This window comes from Malaya genurostris, chromosome 2 (assembly GCF_030247185.1).
Source record: "Malaya genurostris strain Urasoe2022 chromosome 2, Malgen_1.1, whole genome shotgun sequence".
Lineage (NCBI taxonomy): Eukaryota > Metazoa > Arthropoda > Insecta > Diptera > Culicidae > Malaya > Malaya genurostris.
In genome coordinates, this window is record NC_080571.1 from 186,538,821 (window position 1) to 186,560,099 (window position 21,279).

The 21,279-nt window shown below is 34.5% G+C and overlaps 1 protein-coding gene across 6 annotated transcripts in view; it reads left to right on the forward strand.

Annotated features, from left to right (window-relative positions):
- The window catches only part of LOC131432714 (uncharacterized), a 757,541-nt gene that overhangs the window by 148,177 nt on the left and 588,085 nt on the right, over positions 1-21,279 (forward strand). The gene's annotated exons all lie outside the window — the stretch shown is intronic.

Here is a 21,279-nt window from a genome sequence, read left to right on the forward strand (position 1 = left end):
AAGTCAAAAGTAGCAGAGTATGCCTTTTCCGAAAACCTTGAACTACTAATGACATAAACATCTTAAGACAAATTTCCAACCCATGAAAATTAGATACGGCAGAGAGTTCAGAAATTCCTGGTCTTCCTGGCGTATGGTACAACCTCTAAAGCCTTCGGTACAGTTTTCAGAAAACTTCCTAGTCAATCGTTCATCTCAATATTTTACAAACGAACAAACAAATCTGCTCAACTTGGGGTTGAATTATGCTATTTCTTCCAAAGTTAATCTCGAACAAGTTATTATAGACGTTGAAACAGGTCTAGATAATTGTAACTTTTCTTTTTCAAAAATGAATGGAGTCAGATTTATTGCAACTGAAGTCATTAAAAATATTACATTAGGAAAACAAAGGGATGAGAACTAGTAAAACAATTGCGGGAAAAGCCAGTTTTTTTATGTTAAAGACAAGGGAAACAAAACTGTTATTATAGAAAAAGATGATTATGACAATCTAATAGCACAAAGAATTAATGACGGACCTTATAGGAAACAAAGATCCGACCCCCTTCCAGAAATTATTAAAAAAGTAGATAAAACTCTCGTTGGATGTTACCCTAACTTTGATATCAATTTTTTCGGTATTTTAACGATATCAAACTAACTAGAGATTATAAGAGGAGAAAGAATATGAAATCATAGAGCCATAGTACTCAAGGAAGAGCAAGGATGTGAAGAATAAAGTGCGGAAAAGTGAGACGTGACAAGGGTCATTTAAGTAAGCAGAAGGCTTCTCGTATCTAAACTTTTACCTTCTACCAGAGGAGTCGAACTTAGGCATCTTAAAGATACGAGTCATCCGAGTCTCTGATATGTCAGAAAGTAAAGGCAAAGGTCGTTTGCCATTTACTGTCCGAACCGATCAATCTCAGCCGCCTCAAAGTTCCTAACCCTTCATTGCCAAAAATCAAAAGATTACCTAAAGTTCATAAACCTGGGAATGGAATAAGGGAAATTTTTTCATCAGTACAGGGGTACGTACCTCCAAATGGCTAGTGGAAGAATTCAAAAATATGCCGAAAAAGTTTTTTAGTAGATCAATTCCCAATATGCAAGAGTTTGCTACACAACTTCAGCACTCAGGTGAAATTGAAGATGACGAAATAATGGTATCCTAAGCGTAAGCGTAAATAGAGAAAGCATCCAAGGATTTGAACAGCATCTCAAATCAAAAGTAGCAGAGTATGCCTATTTGGCACTGAATTTCAATTTAATACTCGTTCATACAAAACATTTAAAAAAAATTTTTTGGTTTTTTGTGGTTATCGTATACAATCGAAAATTTAATCACTAGTTAATATATTTTCGATGGTATGAAAAAAAAATATGTCGCTACCAACAAGAGATATTCACGATTAAATTCTACCCATTCCTATTATGGGTAAATTGCAAAAAGGCACGTAATGCAAGTCGTATTCACGACAAAAAACGTACACTGAAAGAAAACGCCAGCCGCATTTTGAATGAAATTTCATTCAATGCGATAAAGAACTGAGAATTCCGACTATTGAATGATAGAACAATCTGCATGATCATATGATCAATATTCAGTGAATTTTACTTCTTATATGTGTGATTACCATTCATATATTATATGACTGTCAGTTACGTTTGAAATGTTAGTGAACTGTGTGTTAATCATCATGAATCAGACTGAATGTATGTTACCCATTGTCATTTAATCTCTGAGAAGAGTTTATTCCTAATAATGAATTATAGAACAGTTCGAATAATTTTATGATGAGCGAAAATCGAGTTTCATACTCATTTCTTCTGATTTTCTTCCATCATTTATATGATTGGCATAAATATATGGAGTTGTATTACAATTGTATGTAAAATTGATAAAATCGAAATGAATTTGTTATATGATATTCCCGTAACAAAAATCTTTCCATGCATGTATTATTTTCATTTTGCAGTGTTTTACAATCGAACACAGAAGAATTTCTTCTTTCGAAATTTGAATGAAACTTTGATGAATGTTGAAGGAAAAATAACATAGCATGATTTTATTATTAATTATCAGTGCGTTTCCTCCAATTGTTAAAATATTTGTGGATAACTTGTCAGAAAAGTCAATGACAGAATGTAAACAAAACGCGTTTTTTAACCGAAGTTATACGATTAAGGTTTTTATTTAATACGTATTGTGATGGTAATACGATATCAGTGATTAAGAATGGTGCTCGATGGAAATATTGGAAAATCTGGTGTCAGAGTACTTTGGTGAGTATTCAGTGAAGTAAGAGTCTGTAGTAGACTTAGAATTCACGTAAAGTAAGGGCAATTTCTGCTTTAGACAAACAATTATTGTGGCCAATTCTATTTTTATAGGATTGTATATTGCCCCCTTAATTTAATAAATTCAAAACCTTTTTGAATCCGTATATCGGATCAATTATATTTAATTGTATATACTATCTTAAACAATCAGTTTGATAAGAGGAGACTTGCTCCGACCTCCGTCCCTTATGTTTAACAGAAAATCGACCCAAACAACTGAATCGAAATGAATGACGACGCTTTTTAAAGAAAAAAACTCAGATTTAATCAGTAGAATTAAACATGCTCAAAATTTAACAAGAAAGTTTTCATTCTACCATGGATCTACTGCATACTCTTGGAATGGATCAAATCTGAGTTTTTTTCTTTTTACAAGCGTCTTTTTCCAGGATTGCTATGGAGATGGAAACCAACAAATCTCTGTAACTCTATTGCAATGCAGAACTTGATCATCTGCATACTTTGCTGCAGATTTTTAGTGTACAAGTCAATCATGTTCTTACTATCAATCAATTTTATTGTAAATAAAAATATTATTTTAAATAATCTGGGATTTTTTTTTTTAAATCATTACTTTCACCGACAATAAATAACAAAAATAAATAGAAACTTTTACTTTATCCAAACTTAACTTTTCTGGCTGCTTAAATGAATTTAGTGTGAAATCGTTTGGAAAGGTTATAACGGTTTTCAACAGTAATATAATTTGCATTTGAATGGAAACGGAAAAGTCGTGTATCTCACAGCAAACGATATTTTATATGAAATTGATACTTTCAACTTTAAAGTTTTCTTACATTTTCTTATATTAATAAACCATTATATTTTTCATTTGACCAACCAATTCCACAGCGGAAATAAGTGATTCTCGATCGGAACTATTCGGTTAAATACAATTTATTGTATTTTAATTACAAAATATATTTTTCACAGTGCAATATGTTTTTCTTAGGTTGGTTTCTGCTGCTAAATGGTGAATATATTCAAACTTTACACTTGATTCTTTTCCGAAAAATTGTTGAGGGGAAAAATTAAGCCTTTAATTGTTACGATACTTAACAACCTACACACTTCATTGTAAAAAGTTTGTGTAAAATCCATTGAATACCCTGACGAAAATTAGTACGATAACTCAACCGACTCCAGCATAGTTTATACAGAATATTGAAATGTCTACTTATGTTAAATGGAAAAGTTTCAATGAATATGTAACAATAAATCTTATGGTTTCTCTGCAACATTGTCTCAGGTGTCTAAGTGGTATATGTGAAAACCTTGCTCTCGGCACCTTAAAAATAAAGCAGAGTGCCTCACTAAATATATTATTTTTACTACCATGGTGTGGGAAGGTAAGTTTCTTGAGACATTATCAACTATTCAACCAATTGTCTTTCAGTTATTTTAGTCAAGGGCAAGAAGCCAGAAGAAACTATCTTTGATCCGCATACATACGACCAATGTTGCGACATGTTTTGCAGTTCGGAATTTATTTCAAAGAAAAATAGCACGCTCGGTAATTTCTGGTGTAATCAGTGTAAGTGGATTTACATAAATTCGGCAACAAATCATTCGGTTATTATGAACCGTTTTATCAACAACAAAAATACGACCAACTTCAAAAAGCAGATCAAAACATGAAAAAACTGTCGTCGTAATGGTTAGAAGCAAAGCCTTCCAGATGAATCGGGTGATAGTGCTGATCGGTTTTAAAAATATTAATTATAATTATAATCACACGTATGCAAAAATAAACCAAATTTAAATTTGAATAAATATATTTTTATTTTTGTTAAATAAATGATTTTTATCATCAGTGTTTTTTGTATCTTCTTCTTTCAATGTTATTGTTTTTATTAATTCAGTGAAAATGTTTTCAAAAAAAATCTAAATCCATTAAAGGAAAACAAATTGCAGCTTCAACCAATTCTATTCATTAAATTAACTTTTTTATGATTTTTTTACTATTTCAATAAAATAAATTGAAATTGCCCAAACTTAATTATTCGTACAATATTTCATAGTTTTATTAGCAGTGGCGTCTCGTCCTTATGTGCATCTCGTGCACTGCACAACCGGTAAAATTGAAAGAACTAACTGCATCCCCATCCGCATTCTATTATTTTTTAGATTTTCTATTTAGTCGATGAAGTCAGGTCTGATGGTACGGAATAGAAAATAATGAGTGATTTATCCACAGCATAATATACAAAAACTCACCATAAGCTGCTTGCGCTTGCTGATCAAACGTTCTTTTCATATCGCATTGCCGTGGCTCTCTGAACTTGAGCACTTTGCCTTGTGCACCGAGTTCTTGTCGCTCTGTACGTGTCTTTTCCGTGCACATGAGTTACTGCACAGATTCAAAAAGAGAGGGAATTACTCAGCTCTGCTCTGAGATTTGTTGTTCTCTCTGTCAAGTTTGGCTCTGTGAGAACTTGTATGCATGCAACTTTCAGGAGAGGCTTCGGTGGTTTGTGCTTATGACAGTTGAAAATAAATTGCTGTCTCCAGAGATGTCAGGTTCACAGATTAATTTGAGCTTCACATATTTTGAATATGCTGCACAGATGTTCACAGATTTCTGAAGTCAATGAGCCCCTAAAAGTCTTCAAATTAGCTAGGAAAAAACAAAGTATCCTACAGAGCGTTTTCTTGCTCAGACTGTTTTTTGGTTCGCACACAGATTTTAAAAAATGACCTGGCATTTTTTGGCTGTTTCAGTTGCAACTTCGAAACCGTTTTGTTGATGATATTATTGACAGATTTGCTGAACGTGCAGCGCGCTGATTACTTCTGTTGTATCGATAATACGAAAAGAGTTTAATAAAAAAAATCCCATGCAAAAGTATGTCGACATTTCATTGTGTTGAAAAACACAAACGAATATCGATTCCTCAATTTTTAGTTTTCGCTTACAACGAACAGTTACATCTGATATAATCAGTGCACAACCCGTAAATTTTGCCACGAGACGCCACTGTTTATTAGGCATCCTGCGGTTCCAGCCCAAAACACTCTTGCGAATAATTTTATCAAATTTTGTAAACTATAGTATACGCCAAAATCCGTTCCAACATCTTGGTTGACGAAAGTGTGTGGGACATTCTTCGTTATATTTTGCGTATCAAATCTGATCATTTCCACCTTTGTTAGGAGCACTTACATATCAGTTCCTCGATTTTGAAAAATATCCATATACTGTGATACGTTTTTGACACTTTGACCAGTTCTTATTCATACTCATTGAACTCCAATGCAATTGTAAAAAAATTCAACTGTCATAGAAATGTTTTGAAATGGAAGTGAAGAATAATTAAAACATTTTTTAATTGTAGGTCATTTGCATTTTAATTTATTTTCATTTCCAACTGTATAATTTCAATATTATTTCTTCTTAATATCATCCACATTATAAGGACTCCGTAATACATAAAACTACATGAAAATCTCCTTAATATCATCCGACGATTTGTGTAGATTAAATTCATTCGGTTTATGGTATGCGATTATATGTACGAACATCATACACACTAAAAAATGAATAGTATTTTCTATATGGCTGCTGTGATGATTAATTTTGAAACGAAAATCATCTACATTTTGGATTCATTCAATTTATAAGTGTATGTGCTTCAAACAAATTTTCAATGATATTCATACAAATCAATTTGTTTTTGACAGAGGGGGAATTGAATGGCCGACTTATTAAAACCATCTGAAAATCGTTATGGGTATCGGATGAAGCGAAAAACCATTCAGCTTGCGGCCGGTAAATTCTTTCAGTGTACTGAAAGAATTTACCGGCCACAAACTGAATGGTTTTTGAGTAGTATATAATATATGGTAAATTTTGAAACGAAAATCATCTACATTTTGGATTCTTTCAATTTACAAGTGTATGTGTTTCAAACAAATTTTCAATGATATTCATACAAATCAATTTGTTTTTGACAGAGGGGGAATTGAATGGCCGACTTATTAAAACCATCTGAAAATCGTTATGGGGATCGGATGTAGCAAAAACCATTCAGCTTGTGGCCGGTAAATCCTTTCAGTACACTTCGTTCAAGGATATGCGTTAACGGACCATGAAATATATATCGGGTACATTTCATTACTCTATCTGTTTAGTAAGATTCATTTTTATTATTTTTCAGTCTCGGGATCTCACTTCTCTTTCGCAAATATCATGAGGTGCTCCCTTACCGAACGGAATACTAGTAAAGCTTGAATCCTCAAAGAAAAGTAGTAGTTGGCGATTATCTACTACCATTGAAAGTTATATATTCGTTTCAAAATTTACCATATATTATATACTACTCATTTTGTAATGTGTATGATGCTCATACATATACCCGAAGGCCATAAAACCTATTGAATTTAATTTACACCGATCGTCGGATTATATTGAGAAGATTTTCATTGAATTTTTGTATCATGTAGTCCTTATAATGCGCATGCTATTAAGATGAATTAATATTGAAATTATACAGACTGAAATAAAAAAAAATCAATAATGGCATACACTGAAATGAAAATCTTATTTATATTCATTAGATTTGTCATATGAATCATATGCAGAATATACTTCATAGAAATTATATGGAAACTTATAATCTTTATTTAATGTGTACGTCAAATCTATATGGACGTTATCATAATAAAAGTTATTAAAATATCCCATATAATTTATATGGAAATCCGATGGAAGTCGTGAATCGTACTGCTTGAAGCTGAAGAAATAGTTGTGTCCTCGATATTCATCAACTGCTCCAGACCATTTTTTTTTCAGGAAGTTCCGCATCTCAATGTAATTTTAAATTGCTGACACGAAAGCTTCGTTCAAGGATATGCGTTAACGGACCATGAAATATATATCGGGTACATTTCATTACTCTATCTGTTTAATAAGATTCATTTTTATTATTTTTCAGTCTCGGGATCTCACTTCTCTTTCGCAAATATCATGAGGTGCTCCCTTACCGAACGGAATACTAGTAAAGCTTGAATCCTCAAAGAAAAGTAGTAGTTGGCGATTATCTACTACCATTGAAAGTTATATATATATATATATATATATATATATATATATATATATATATATATATATATATATATATATATATATATATATATATATATATATATATATATATATATATATATATATATATATATATATGTATATATTTATATATATATATATATATATATATATATATATATATATATATATATATATATATATATATATATATATATATATATATATATATATATATATAAATTTTATAAAACTAGTCATATGGTATATATGAACCTATCTAAATAAAATCGAAGTGAATATAATATGCGCTTCATAAATTGTTCCAATATATGTTGTGCGGATATCTAGTAATGGTTATAAGACGCGCCAATAAATTTGACTCAGACTGGAAATTTCATTCGTTATATGGAAATCCTGTAAAAATAACGTTAAGAAGAGTTTTATGTCTCATAAGATTATCTCATATATTTGACATGATGTTGAACACATCTTGTAACTATTATTGGAAATGCTAAAAGTGCAAAATCATTAGAATATCATATAATGTGAAAAAGAAAATTTAGCTCAGTGTACATTCAAAAACTCAAATTTTGCTACAGTTCAATTTTGATACATTGATGATGATAATTATGATGATGATGATGATGATGGTCCCTCCTCATACCCCTTCAAAGGTGTTATCTAAATATTAATAAATATTACAGTACATATTTCAACCAGTTAACTAAATATTAAACGATCTGGTTAATCCAGCAGGTGTAGATTTTCCTTCTAAAGTACAACTGAGAACAAGAAAACATTCAAATATTTACTGTTTACTATCCAGGGTCATTCAAGAAAATTTCGTACCCGGAAGATCCTTGAACAAATCAGGAATCGAACCCGATATCTTTGTGAGTATCAGACAGTAAATCACCTGGCTCTTCCCGCCGGACTAGTTCATCACTACAAACATCAGCTACGATGGAGTAACGACACACCAAGCCCATTCCATCAACAACTTCCGATCCCGATTAGTTTCCGAAATATAATCAATAAATCATTACTCAACTCTTACAAAGTCAAAATTCGTTGACACGTAGAATGCTAAAACTCTCAAAAATAAAAAAAACGTATCCGGTTCCAATCATATTCATTTTCCAGATTACCTCTACCCGTTTGCGCGCGCGAGACTCATACTGTTGTAGACAACTAATGTTTTTTGATTGGGAACACATCTGTTTTTTCTGCCCGAAAGAATTTACCGGCCACAAGCTGAATGGTTTTGGCTTCATCTGATCACCATAACGATTTTCAGATGGTTTTAATAAATCGGTCATTCAATTTCCCCTCTGTCAAAAACAAAATTGATTTGTATGAATATCATTGAAAATTTGTTTGAAGCACATACACTTATAAATTGAATGAATCCAAAATGTATATGATTTTCGTTCCAAAATTAATCATCGCAGCAGCCATATAGGAAATACTATTCATTTTGTAGTGCGTATGATGTTCGTACATACCTTATGATTAAAAAAGAACCGGAATTTTCATTTTAAAATTCCCGCGCTTGTCCAATCGGTAAACTTTTATTCTCTCAACGTTGGCAAAACTTTTAAACACATTCGGTCAAATTTTGACGTATGTCGTAGGATTAGTTTTTTTTTGGCGTCCATACAAAGAAGTTGAAAAATTTTCGTGTGGCGATTTTTATTATGGATGAAAATTTAGAACAACGTGCGTGCATCAAATTTTGTGTTGCAAATGGATTTAAGTGTTCTGAAACGTTCAAAATGTTAGTGTCTAGGAAAAACACAGGCATACGAGTGGTATAAACTCTTCAAAGGTGGTACAAGCTTGGATCATGATGAGATCCCTGGCCGCCCAACATCATCTGTTACTGAAGAAAATATTAAATCGGCGAAGCAAATCGTGTTGCAAAATCGTTCTGTACTAATTAGAGAGATTGCTGTGTTGTTGGGCATCTCTTATTCATCAGCCGAACACATTTTAACTGATGTTTTGGGTTTGAAACGCGTCGCTTCTCGGATGGTGTCGAAAAGGTATCACAGTATATGGATATTTTTCAAAATCGATGAACTGATATGTAAGTGCTCCTAACAAAGGTGGAAATGATCAGATTTGATAAGAAAAATATAACGAAGAATGTCCCACACACTTCCGTCAACCAAGTATTGGGACGGATTTTGGCGTATACTATAGTTTACAAAAATTGATAAGATTATTCGCAAGAGTGTTTTGGGCTGGAACCGCAGGATGCCTAATAAAAATATGAAATATTGTAAAGTTTGGGAAATTTCAATTTATTTTACTGAAATAGTAACAAAATCATAAAATAAAGTTAATTTAATGAATAGAATTGGTTCAAGCTGCAATTTGTTTTCATTTAATGGATTTAAATTTTTTAAAAAAACATTTTCACTGAAATAATAAAAACTAACGGGTGATTTTTTAAGAGCTTGAGAACTTTTTTAAACAATAAAACGCATAAAATTTGCAAAATCTCATCGGTTCTTTACTTTAAACGTTAGATTGGTACATGACATTTACTTTTTGAAGATAATTTCATTTAAATGTTGACCGCGGCTGCGTCTTAGGTGGTCCATTCGGAAAATCCGCTTTTTTATCGACAAATTTTGTTCAGCGATGAGGCTCATTTCTGGTTGAATGGCTACGTAAATAAGCAAAATTGCCGCATTTGGAGTGAAGAGCAACCAGAAGCCGTTCAAGAACTGCCCATGCATCCCGAAAAATGCACTGTTTGGTGTGGTTTGTACGCTGGTGGAATTGGACCGTATTTTTTCAAAGATGCTGTTGGACGCAACGTTACAGTGAATGGCGATCGCTATCGTTCGATGCTAACAAACTTTTTGTTGCCAAAAATGGAAGAACTGAACTTGGTTGACATGTGGTTTCAACAAGATGGCGCTACATGCCACACAGCTCGCGATTCTATGGCCATTTTGAGGGAAAACTTCGGAGAACAATTCATCTCAAGAAATGGACCGGTAAGTTGGCCACCAAGATCATGCGATTTGACGCCTTTAGACTATTTTTTGTGGGGCTACGTCAAGTCTAAAGTCTACAGAAATAAGCCAGTAACTATTCCAGCTTTGGAAGACAACATTTCCGAAGAAATTCGGGCTATTCCGGCCGAAATGCTCGAAAAAGTTGCCCAAAATTGGACTTTCCGAATGGACCACCTAAGACGCAGCCGCGGTCAACATTTAAATGAAATTATCTTCAAAAAGTAAATGTCATGTACCAATCTAACGTTTAAAATAAAGAACCGATGAGATTTTGCAAATTTTATGCGTTTTATTGTTTAAAAAAGTTCTCAAGCTCTTAAAAAATCACCCTGTATAACATTGAAAGAAGAAGATACAAATAACACTGAAGATAAAAATCATTTATTTAACAAAAATAAAAATATATTTGTTCAAGTTTTAATATGGTTTATTTTCGCATACGTGCTATTATAATTATAATTAATATATTTTAAACCGATCAGCACTATCACCCGATTCATCTGGAAGGCTTTGCTTCTAACCATTACGACGACAGTTTTTGCCTTTCTCTATAGAAAGGTATTAGAATTGCTGGAAAACCGACTTTCGAACGGAGCCTCGGAGACCCATAGTGTTATATACCATTCGACTCAGTTCGTCGAGATCGGAAAATGTCTGTGTGTGTGTATGTGGGTGTGTATGTGTGTGCACTTTTCGAAGATATTTGAACGCGCTCAATTTTCTCAGAGATGGCTGAACCGATTTGAACAAACTTGGGCTCGTTTGAAAGCTACTGTCGGGCCATTGATCAAGTTCGAAGATAAAATGGCTGTGACTTTTGGTTCCGGAGATTTGATTGTATAAGTGACGTAACCGACAAAAAGCGTTGTATTTGAACGCGCTCAATTTTCTCAGAGATGGCTGAACCGATTTTAACAAACTAGGGCTCGTTTGAAAGCTACTATCAGATCATTGGTCAAATTCAAAGATCAAATGGCTGTGATTTTTGGTTCCGGAGATATGATTGTATAAGTGACGTAACCGACAAAAAGTGTTGTATTTGAACGCGCTCAATTTTCTCAGAGATGGCTGATCCGATTTTAACAAACTTGGGCTCGTTTGAAAGCTACTATCAGATCATTGGTCAAGTTCGAAGATCAAATGGCTGTGACTTTTGGTTCCGGAGATATGATTGTATAAGTGACGTAACCGACAAAAAGCGTTGTATTTGAACGCGCTCAATTTTCTCAGAGATGGCTGAACCGATTTTAACAAACTTGGGCTCGTTTGAAAGCTACTGTCGTGCCATTGATCAAGTTCGAAGATCAAATGGTTGTGACTTTTGGTTCCAGATATATGATTGTATAAGTGACGTAACCGACAAAACACGTTGATTTCTACCGCTCTTATATATATAAGGGTGCCAAAATTTTGGGATCACCTCTATTTTCGTTAAGTTCTAGTGCTCAAAAGTTTAAGTACCTCGATAAAAGCCTTCATGCAAAATTTGACCTAAATCGGACATGCTTATGGGGTGCTGCCCGGTGGTAAAGTTTTGACAATTTTCGATCTTGAAAAAGCACCATAGGGGGGAGTACATGAAATTTCCAAAATCGAAAATTTTTTTTGATGCCAAAACTCTTAAAACTGCATAAAACATCGAAATTTAGTGTCATTTCAAAAAAAAATTTTTTTGAAAAAATCTACTTTCTGGGACATTCCAAATTTTTTCTAAGTCCCAAAAAGTCGATTATAAAAAAAAAAAAATTTCGAAATGACACTAAATCTCGACGTTTCATGCAATTCTAAGCCTTTTGGCATCAAAATTTTTTTTTCTATTTCGAAAATTTCATGTACTCCCCCCTATGGTGATTTTTCAAGATATATGAAAATTCCACTAAGTGGACTAAGAAGGCTTTTTTTGGATTAGCATCACTGTTCTCATACAAATATGCAACGCAAATGTCAAGCACTAGTTTGGAAAAATGATGCTGACTGTGTGACATAAACACTGAAGCATGCTTTTGTGAACTACTTGAATCAATCTGAATCAATCGGCGTCTAAAATTATTTAATAAATGTATGAAACATATTTTCATGAAACTGTTATGAAAGAAGAGAAAGGCATTATCACACCACTAGGTGGATTAAGAAGGGTTTTTCAAGTTTTGATCTGCATTTTGGTCGTACTTTTGTTGTTGATAAAACGAGGGGCTTGGGTCCACTAGAAGATTGATAGTACCTATTAGCTCTCTCCGGACAGTACCAACCTAGATGCCGTGTGGAATCCGGCGGAAAAAAATGAACCAAGAATAGGTCCACTGGGTTCCTGCTTCCATGTCGTAAAAAGCGACAATTACAGGAGTTTCTTTTTCCTTTTAGTTATCAGATATTTTCAATGTTCCACTTTTGATTACTCTATTTTACTAAATTATCTCTTCGTTCAACCTATCAATTTCCATCTAGCTTCGGAGAAAGGTTTTATTTGGAATGTTTTCTTCTGAGAAAATTGAGCGCGTTCAAATATCTTCGAAAAGTGCACATATATACACACACACATACACACACACACACACACACAGACATTTTCCGATCTCGTCGAGCTGAGTCGAATGGTATATAACACTATGGGTCTCCGAGGCTCCGTTCGAAAGTCGGTTTTTCCAGCAATTCTAATACCTTTCTATAGAGAAAGGCAAAAAGCCTTCTTAGTCCACTTAGTGGAATTTTCATATATCTTTAAAAATCACCATAGGGGGGAGTACATGAAATTTTCGAAATCGAAAAAAAAAATTTGATGCCAAAAGGCTTAGAATTGCATGAAACGTCGAGATTTAGTGTCATCTCTAAAAAATTTTTTTTTGAAAAAAATCGACTTTTTGGGACTTAGAAGTCCCAGAAAGTTGATTTTTTCAAAAAAAAATTTTTTTGAGATGACACTAAATTTCGATGTTTTATGCAGTTTTAAGAGTTTTGGATTCAAAAAAAATTTTCGATTTTGGAAATTTCATGTACTCATCCCTATGGTGCTTTTTCAAGATCGAAAATTGTCAAACCTTTACCACCGGGCAGCACCCCTTAAGCATGTCCGATTTAGGTCAAATTTTGCATGAAGGCTTTTTTCGAGGTGCTTAAACTTTTGAGCACTAAAACTTAACGAAAATAGAATTGATCCCAAAATTTTTTCGAAAATAGAGTTGATCCCAAAATTTTTTTTCAAACGAGCCCAAGTTTGTTAAAATCGGATCAGCCATCTCTGAGAAAATTGAGCGCGTTCAAATACAACGCTTTTTGTCGGTTACGTCACTTATACAATCATATCTCCGGAACCAAAACTCACAGCCATTTGATCTTCGAACTTGATCAATGGTCCGACAGTAGCTTTCAAACGAGCCCAAGTTTGTTAAAATCGGTTCAGCCATCTCTGAGAAAATTGAGCGCGTTCAAATAGCACGATTTTTGTCGGTTACGTCACTTATACAATCATATCTAAGGAACCAAAAGTCACAGCCATTTGATCTTCGAACTTGATCAATGGCCCGACAGTAGCTTTCAAACGAGCCCAAGTTTGTTAAAATCGGTTGAGCCATCTCTGAGAAAATTGAGCGCGTTCAAATATCTTCGAAAAGTGCACATACATACACACACACACACATACATACACACACACACACACAGACATTTTCCGATCTCGTCGAGCTGAGTCGAATGGTATATAACACTATGGGTCTCCGAGGCTCCGTTCGAAAGTCGGTTTTTCCAGCAATTCTAATACCTTTCTATAGAGAAAGGCAAAACCCTTCTTAATCCACCTAGTGGTGTGATAATGCCTTTCTCTTCTTTCATAACAGTCTCATGAAAATACATTTCATACTTTTATTAAATAATTTCGGATACTAATTTTGACACCAATTGATTCAGATTGATTCGAGTAGTTCACAAAAGCATGATTCAGTGTTTATGTCACTCAGTCAGCATCATTTTTCCAAACTAGTGCTTGACATTTGCGTTGCCTATTTGTATAAGAACAGTGATGCTAATCTAAAAACCCTTCTTAATCCACCTAGTGGTGTGATAATGCCTTTCTCTTCTTTCATAACAGTCTCATGAAAATGTATTTCATAATTTTATTAAATAATTTCGGATACTGATTTCGAAACTAATTGATTCAGATTGATTCGAGTAGTTCACAAAAGCATGCTTCAGTGTTTATGTCACACAGTCAGCATCATTTTTCCAAATTAGTGCTTGACATTTGCGTTGCTTATTTGTAATCAGTGATGCAAATCTAAAAAACCCTTCTTAATCCACCTAGTGGTGTGATAATGCCTTTCTCTTCTTTCATAACAGTCTCATGAAAATATGTTTCATACATTTATTAAATAATTTTAGACACCAATTGATTCGGATTTATTCGAGTAGTTCACAAAAGCATGCTTCAGTGTTTATTTTACACAGTCAGCATCATTTTTCCAAACAAGTGCTTGACATTTGCGTTGCCTATTTGTATGAGAACAGTAATGCTAATCTAAAAACCCCTTCTTAATCCACCTAGTGGTGTGATAATGCCTTTCTCTTCTTTCATAACAGTCTCATGAAAATATGTTTCATACTTTTATTAAATAATTTTGGACACTAATTTTGACAACAATTGATGCAGATTGATTCGAATAGTTCACAAAAGCATGCTTCAGTGTTTATGTCACACAGTCAGCATCTAAATAGCCTTCTTAGTCCACTTAGTGGAATTTTCATATATCTTGAAAAATCACCATAGGGGGGAGTACATGAAATTTTCGAAATCGAAAAAAACTTTTTGATGCCAAAAGGCTTAGAATTGCATGAAACGTCGAGATTTAGTGTCATCTCGGAAAAAATTTTTTTGAAAAAGTCGACTTTTTGGGACTTAGAAAAAATATGAAAATTTTTCCAAGTCCAGAAAGTTGATTTTTTCAAAAAAATTTTTTTTTGTGGGGACACTAAATTTCGATGTTTCATGCAGTTTTAAGAGTTTCGGCATCAAAAAAAAATTCATGTACTCTCCCCTATGGTGCTTTTTCAAGATCGAAAATTGTCAAATCTTTACCACCGGGCAGCTACCCTTAAGCATGTCCGATTTAGGTCAAATTTTGCATGAAGGCTTTTTTCGAGGTGCTTAAACTTTTAAGCACTAGAACTTAACGAAAATAGAGTTGATCCCAAAATTTTGGCACCCTTATATATATATATATATATATATATATATATATATATATATATATATATATATATATATATATATATATATATATATATATATATATATATATATATATATATATATATATATATATATATATATATATATATATATATATATATATAAGAGCGGTAAAAATCAACGTGTTATGTCGGTTACGTCACTCATACCATCATATATCTGGAACCAAAAGTCACAACCATTTGCTCTTCGAACTTGATCAACGGCCCGACAGTAGCTTTCAAACGAGCCCAAGTTTGTTAAAATCGGATCAGCCATCTCTGAGAAAATTGAGCGCGTTCAAATACAACGCTTTTTGTCGGTTACGTCACTTATACAATCATATCTCCGGAACCAAAAGTCACAGCTATTTGATCTTCGAACTTGATCAATGGTCCGACAGTAGCTTTCAAACGAGCCCAAGTTTGTTCAAATCGGTTCAGCCATCTCTGAGAAAATTGAGCGCGTTCAAATATCTTCGAAAAGTGCACACACATACACACACACACACATACACACACACACACACACACACACACACACACACACACACACACAGACATTTTCCGATCTCGTCGAGCTGAGTCGAATGATATATAACACTATGGGTCTCCGAGGCTCCGTTCGAAAGTCGGTTTTTCCAGCAATTCTAATACCTTTCTTTAGAGAAAGGCAAAAAGCCTTCTTAGTCCACTTAGTGGGATTTTCATATATCTTGAAAAATCAACATAGGGGGGAGTACATGAAATTTTCGAAATCGAAAAAAAAATTTTGATGCCAAACGGCTTAGAATTGCATTAAACGTCGAGATTTAGTGTCATCTCGAAAAAATTTTTTTTTGAAAAAATCGACTTTTTGGGACTTAGAAAAAATATGAAAATTTTTCTGTCCCAGAAAGTTGATTTTTTCAAAAAAAATTTTTTTTGAGATGACACTAAATTTCGATGTTTTATGCAGTTTTAAGAGTTTTGGCATCAAAAAAAAATTTTCGATTTTGGAAATTTCATGTACTCCCCCCTATGGTGCTTTTTCAAGATCGAAAATTGCCAAACCTTTACCACCGGGCAGCACCCCTTAAGCATGTCCGATTTAGGTCAAATTCTGCATGAAGACTTTTTTCGAGGTGCTTAAACTTTTGAGCACTAGAACTTTACGAAAATAGAGTTGATCCCAAAATTTTGGCACCCTTATATATATAAGAGCGGTAAAAATCAACGTGTTTTGTCGGTTACGTCACTTATACCATCATATATCTGGAACCAAAAGTCACAACCATTTGATCTTCGAACTTGATCAACGGCCCGACAGTAGCTTTCAAACGAGCCCAAGTTTGTTAAAATCGGTTCAGCCATCTCTGAGAAAATTGAGCGCGTTCAAATAGCACGATTTTTGTCGGTTACGTCACTTATACAATCATATCTCCGGAACCAAAAGTCACAGCCATTTGATCTTCGAACTTGATCAATGGCCCGCCAGTAGCTTTCAAACGAGTCCAAGTTTGTTAAAATCGGATCAGCTATCTCTGAGAAAATTGAGCGCGTTCAAATACAAAGCTTTTTGTCGGTTACGTCACTTATACAATCATATCTCCGGAACCAAAAGTCACAGCCATTTTATCTTCGAACTTGATCAATGCCCCGATAGTAGCTTTCAAACGAGCCCAAGTTTGTTAAAATCGGTTGAGCCATCTCTGAGAAAATTGAGCGCGTTCAAATATCTTCGAAAAGTGCACACACATACACACACACACACATACACACACACACACATACACACACACACACACACAGACATTTTCCGATCTCGTCGAGCTGAGTCGAATGGTATATAACACTATGGGTCTCCGAGGCTCCGTTCGAAAGTCGGTTTTTCCAGCAATTCTAATACCTTTCTATAGAGAAAGGCAAAAAGCCTTCTTAGTCCACTTAGTGGAATTTTCATATATCTTGAAAAATCACCATAGGGAAGAGTACATGAAATTTTCGAAATCGAAAAAAAATTTTTGATGCCAAAAGGCTTAGAATTGCATGAAACGTCGAGATTTAGTGTCATCTCGAAAAAAAATTTTTTTGAAAAAGTCGACTTTTTGGGACTTAGAAAAAATATGAAAATTTTTCTAAGTCCCAGAAAGTTGATTTTTTCAAAAAAATTTTTTTTCGGGATAACACTAAATTTCGATGTTTCATGCAGTTTTAAGAGTTTCGGCATCAAAAAAAAATTCGATTTTGGAAATTTCATGTACTCCCCCCTATGGTGCTTTTTCAAGGTCGAAAATTGTCAAACCTTTACCACCGGGCAGCACCCCTTACGCATGTCCGATTTAGGTCAAATTTTGCATGAAGGCTTTTTTCGAGGTGCTTAAACTTTTGAGCACTAGAACTTAACGAAAATAGAGGTGATCCTAAAATTTTGGCACCCATATATATATATATATATAAGAGCGGTAAAAATCAATGTGTTTTGTCGGTTACGTCACTTATACCATCATATATTTGGAACCAAAAGTCACAACCATTTGATCTTCGAACTTGATCAATGGCCCGACAGTAGCTTTCAAACGAGCCCAAGTTTGTTAAAATCGGTTCAGTTATCTCTGAGAAAATTGAGCGCGTTCAAATACAACGCTTTTTGTCGGTTACGTCACTTATACAATCATATCTCCGGAACCAAAAGTCACAGCCATTTGATCTTCGAACTTGATCAAAGGCCCGATAGTACCTTTCAAACGAGCCCAAGTTTGTTAAAATCGGTTCAGCCATCTCTGAGAAAATTGAGCGCGTTCAAATTCAACGCCTTTTGTCGGTTACGTCACTTATACAATCATATCTCCGAAACTAAAAGTCACAGCCATGTGATCTTCGAACTTGATCAATGGCCCGACAGTAGCTTTCAAACGAGCCCAAGTTTGTTAAAATCGGTTCAGCCATCTCTGAGAAAATTGAGCGCGTTCAAATATCTTCTAAAAGTGCACACACATACATACACACACACACACACACACAGACATTTTCCGATCTCGTCGAACTGAGTCGAATGGTATATAACACTATGGGTCTCCGAGGCTCCGTTCGAAAGTCGGTTTTTCCAGCAATTCTAATACCTTTCTATAGAGAAAGGCAAAACCCTTCTTAGTCCACTTAGTGGAATTTTCATATATCTTGAAAAATCACCATAGGGGGGAGTACATGAAATTTTCGAAATCGAAAAAAAATTTTTGATGCCAAAAGGCTTAGAATTGCATGAAACGTCGAGATTTAGTGTCATCCCGAAAAAAAATTTTTTTGAAAAAGTCGACTTTTTGGGACTTAGAAAAAATATGAAAATTTTTCTAAGTCCCAGAAAGTTGATTTTTTCAAAAAAAAATTTTTTCGGGATAACACTAAATTTCGATGTTTTATGCAGTTTTAAGAGTTTTGGCATCAAAAAAAAATTTTTATTTTGGAAATTTCATGTACTCCCCCCTATGGTGCTTTTTCAAGATCGATAATTGTCAAACCTTTACCACCGGGCAGCACCCCTTAAGCATGTCCAATTTAGGTCAAATTTTGCATGAAGGCTTTTTTCGAGGTGCTTAAACTTTTGAGCACTAGAACTTTACGAAAATAGAGTTGATCCCAAAATTTTGGCACCCTTATATATACAAGAGCGGTAAAAATCAACGTGTTTTGTCGGTTACGTCACTTATACAATCATATTTCTGGAACCAAAAGTCACAACCATTTGATCTTCGAACTTGATCAATGGCACGACAGTAGCTTTCAAACGAGCCCAAGTTTGTTGAAATCGGATCAGCCATCTCTGAGAAAATTGAGCGCGTTCAAATACAACGCTTTTTGTCGGTTACGTCACTTATAGAATCATATCTCCGGAACCAAAAATCACAGCCATTTGATCTTCGAACTTGATCAATGGCCCGACAGTAGCTTTCAAACGAGCCCAAGTTTGTTCAAATCGGTTCAGCCATCTCTGAGAAAATTGAGCGCGTTCAAATACAACGCTTTTTGTCGGTTACGTCACTTATAGAATCATATCTCCGGAACCAAAAATCACAGCCATTTGATCTTCGAACTTGATCAATGGCCCGACAGTAGCTTTCAAACAAGCCCAAGTTTGTTCAAATCGGTTCAGCCATCTCTGAGAAAATTGAGCGCGTTCAAATATCTTCGAAAAGTGCACACACATACACACACACACATACACACACACACACACATACACACACACACACACAGACATTTTCCGATCTCGACGAACTGAGTCGAATGGTATATAACACTATGGGTCTCCGAGGCTCCGTTCGAAAGTCGGTTTTTCCAGCAATTCTAATACCTTTCTATAGAGAAAGGCAAAAAGCCTTCTTAGTCCACTTAGTGAAATTTTCATATATTTTGAAAAATCACCATAGGGGGGAGTACATGAAATTTTCGAAATCGAAAAAAAATTTTTGATGCCAAAAGACTTAGAATTGCATGAAACGTCGAGATTTAGTGTCATCTCGAAAAAAAATTTTTTTGAAAAAATCGACTTTTTGGGACTTAGAAAAAATATGAAAATTTTTCTAAGTCCCAGAAAGTTGATTTTTTCAAAAAATTTTTTTTTTGAGATGACACTAAATTTCGATGTTTTATGCAGTTTTAAGAGTTTTGGCATCAAAAAAAATTTTGGATTTTGGAAATTTCATGTACTCCCCCCTATGGTGCTTTTTCAAGATCGAAAATTGCCAAACCTTTACCACCGGGCAGCACCCCTTAAGCATGTCCGATTTAGGTCAAATTTTGCATGAAGACTTTTTTCGAGGTGCTTAAACTTTTGAGCACTAGAACTTTACGAAAATAGAGTTGATCCCAAAATTTTGGCACCCTTATATATATAAGAGCGGTAAAAATCAACGTGTTTTGTCGGTTACGTCACTTATACCATCATATATCTGGAACCAAAAGTCACAACCATTTGATCTTCGAACTTGATCAACGGCCCGACAGTAGCTTTCAAACGAGCCCAAGTTTGTTAAAATCGGATAAGCCATCTCTGAGAAAATTAAGCGCGTTCAAATACAACGCTTTTTGTCGGTTACGTCACTTATACGATCATATCTCCGGAACCAAAACTCACAACCATTTGATCTTCGAACTTGATCAATAGCCCGAAAGTAGCTTTCAAACGAGCCCAAGTTTGTTAAAATTGGTTCAGCCATCTCTGAGAAAATTGAGCGCGTTCAAATAGCACGATTTTTGTCGGTTACGTCACTTATACCATCATATCTCCGGAACCAAAAGTCACAGCCATTTGATCTTCGAACTTGATCAATGGCCCGACAGTAGCTTTCAAACGAGCCCAAGTTTGTTCAAATCGGTTCAGCCATCTCTGAGAAAATTGAGCGCGTTCAAATATCTTCGAAAAGTGCACACACATACACACACACACACATACACACACACACACAGACATTTTCCGATCTCGACGAACTGAGTCGAATGGTATATTACACTATGGGTCTCCGAGGCTCCGTTCAAAAGTCGGTTTTTCCAGCAATTCTAATACCTTTCTATAGAGAAAGGCAAAAAGCCTTCTTAGTCCACTTAGTGGGATTTTCATATATCTTGAAAAATCACCATAGGGGGGAGTACATGAAATTTTCGAAATCGAAAAAAAATTTT